The following is a 2624-nucleotide window of genomic DNA, read 5'->3' as shown; positions in this document are numbered from 1 at the left end:
ATGAATATGTCACCATACATGGCAAAAGAAACTTCTTCGCAGATATGATTAAGGACTTAAAGATGGAGAGATAATCCTGAATTATCTGGGTGTGCTCAATGTAATTGCAAGGGACCTTAAAAGTGGAAGAGAGGCAGAGGAGAAAGTCAAGGAAGTAGATGTGACAATGGAAGCAGGGTTGGAGTAATATATGAGAAGGACTCACCTCACCACTGTGGACCTTGGAGATGGAGGAAGGGGACACACATTAAGGAATGGGGGCAGCTTCTAGAAGTTGGAAGATGGGAGGAAATGGATTCTCCCCTAGAACCTCTGAAAGTGAGTGCAGCCCTGATTTGAGCCTAGTGAGACCCAGGTCAGACTTCAGAACTGTATGATAACAGATGTGGGTTTGGTTTGGTTTGGTTTTCTGCTTCTGTTTTTTTGGTAGCACCAAGGTTTATTAAGCTGTGCCTTGGTACAGGCGCTGGGAATTGCCCATGGTGCTCTTGATGTTCTGCCAATTCTTCTTGAGCAATGACACCAGGAAATTAACAGCTAAGTGGATGTTGTACATGAGCTCATCATCTGTCATCTTCATGTGGCCAACGGCCACTGCCAGACACAGCACCTTCTTCATCTGGGAATTTGATCATGGACTTCCCTTCATCCACTTTGGCCACCATGTTCTCACTGAGGGTCAGCAAGGAATGGAACTTGACAGCCTTATTCGGTCCTGAGTCCAGGATTCATGGGCTCTGCTTGATCAGAGATTCTGAAGCCAAAAAGGCATCATACTTCTTGGTCAGCTTCTTAACTCATTTTTTATTCTTGTTGAGTTCCTTCAGTGCCTCAATGTCCATGTGGGGAATATCCACAGCCTTGGCCTCATCACAGCACTGCTGGTCCCCCAAAACACATATGGAGAACTTGGGGGTGGGGAGTGGACTTAAGCCTGACGGTGCCCAAGAAGCATTTGTCTTTCTGAGAGTCATAGCTCTTCAAGCTGTTCTGCAGCTCCACCATCTCCAGCATCTTCAAAAACCACGGGCACTTGTACTGGTTCCCATGCAGGATTTCCTGCACCACCTTGTATAGGGTGTCACGGGAGACTTTGCTGCTCATGGTGCCACATGCCATGATCACTGGACAAGAGCTAGATGTGTGTTGTTTAAAGCCACTACGTTGGTGGCAATCTGTTACGGCAGCCACAGGAAACTGATACAGGTGACATCCCCTGGGAGCACCCCAGTGGGATCTGGGCAGTCCCACTTATGAGCTGTGGCAGGAGGCAAGTTGTTTAACCTCTGTAAGCTGGCATTTTCTACTCAATAAAGTGAGGGCAACAGTGGTTACTTCATAAGGTTATTGGGATAATTAAATGAGGTAATTTGCATAAACCTCTTTGCATGAGTGTCTAGCTCATTTTAAAGATTTGCTAAAGGTCAATTATTGTTGCCATTATTAAAACCTGCTGTGTCCCACTGTTGTTGTTCACACTTAGTTGTGCCCTGCCCTGGTAGAAGATCCCAGTGCCTGACAAGTGACCTGCCCAGCCAACTGCCCAGCCTTCCTGGAGGTGGTGTGCACTCCTTGCCTCATTGTTACGCTTGGCCCTGGGACTTCTTTGGCCAATGGACTGTGAGCAGACTCCAGCCAAGCCACTTCCAAGAGGAAGCTTTGGGAGCAGGTGCATAGTTTGGCTCAGCCTCTTGTTCTTTTCTCTTTGTGACAAGAAAGACATTTCCCAGATAAGGGCTGCTCCTTCCACCTGAGTCCTGGCTGCGAAGACACATGGCACAGAGCCACAGCACATGCAAAGTGAGATGTAAATGTTTATTGTCGTAAGTCATTGAGATTGGGGGGTTGTTTGTTTTCATAGTAAAGTTGACAAACACACCTCTCATAGATACTGGTTAGAGTCTGCCAGCTCACACACATGCACACACATCTCCCTCCAGACTGTCTACAAGAACTACACTTGGCCTATAACTACTCTGACACTCATGTTAGTATTCTATGATACTAATGCTAGGAACCCTAACTAATATTAGGAGGCCGTGGGTGCCTGGGTGGCTCAGTCGGCTAAGCGGCTGCCTTCGGCTCAGGTCATGATCCCAGTGTCCTGGGATCAAGTCCCGCATCGGGCTCCCTGCTCTGCGGGGAGCCTGCTTCTCCCTCTCCCTCTGCCTACTTGTGTTCTCTATCTCTCTGTCAAACAAATAAATAAAATCTTTAAAAATATATATATATTAGGAGGCCCTAACCATAGTTAATCCAAGCACAAATGGACACTTGGCCTCATGTGGGCAAATAAAGGCTTTTCCCAAGAAATTTGGAATTATGACCTGGACGCAGCTAGAGAGTTTTGCTTAGGTCTATAAATAATAGCAAAGATTTGGGAAGAGGGGGAAATCCTAGAAATTATGGCTTGATCATCTTGGGCCTTGCAGTTGGAGAAACAGAAAAGGAATATCTGCAGAGACAGAAAAGTAGAGATGCAAGAGAAGAAGACATGGCGGCCTGAGTCCCTCACGGTTTTCTACTCCCTGAACATGGTTTACCCTGAGGCCCTTGTGCTCCATGGATAAGCCAGTCTCCTTTCAATAAATCCCCCCTCCTACTTAAGTAATCCCAAGTTGGTT

At 46.7% G+C, this 2624-nt stretch overlaps 1 pseudogene; it reads right to left on the bottom strand.

The window, feature by feature from the left end:
- Positions 1-442: 442 nt before the first annotated feature.
- Positions 443-1104, bottom strand: LOC123856018 (large ribosomal subunit protein uL1-like; annotated as a pseudogene).
- Between the last annotated feature and the right edge of the window lie 1520 nt (positions 1105-2624).

Source organism: Mirounga angustirostris, unplaced genomic scaffold, assembly GCF_029215605.1.
Source record: "Mirounga angustirostris isolate CCGP_5_RB_7025 unplaced genomic scaffold, mMirAng1.0.hap1 SCAF_16, whole genome shotgun sequence".
Taxonomy (NCBI): Eukaryota; Metazoa; Chordata; class Mammalia; order Carnivora; family Phocidae; genus Mirounga; species Mirounga angustirostris.
The sequence above is the reverse complement of the archived record's forward strand: the minus strand, read 5'-3'. Positions and strand labels throughout refer to the sequence as shown.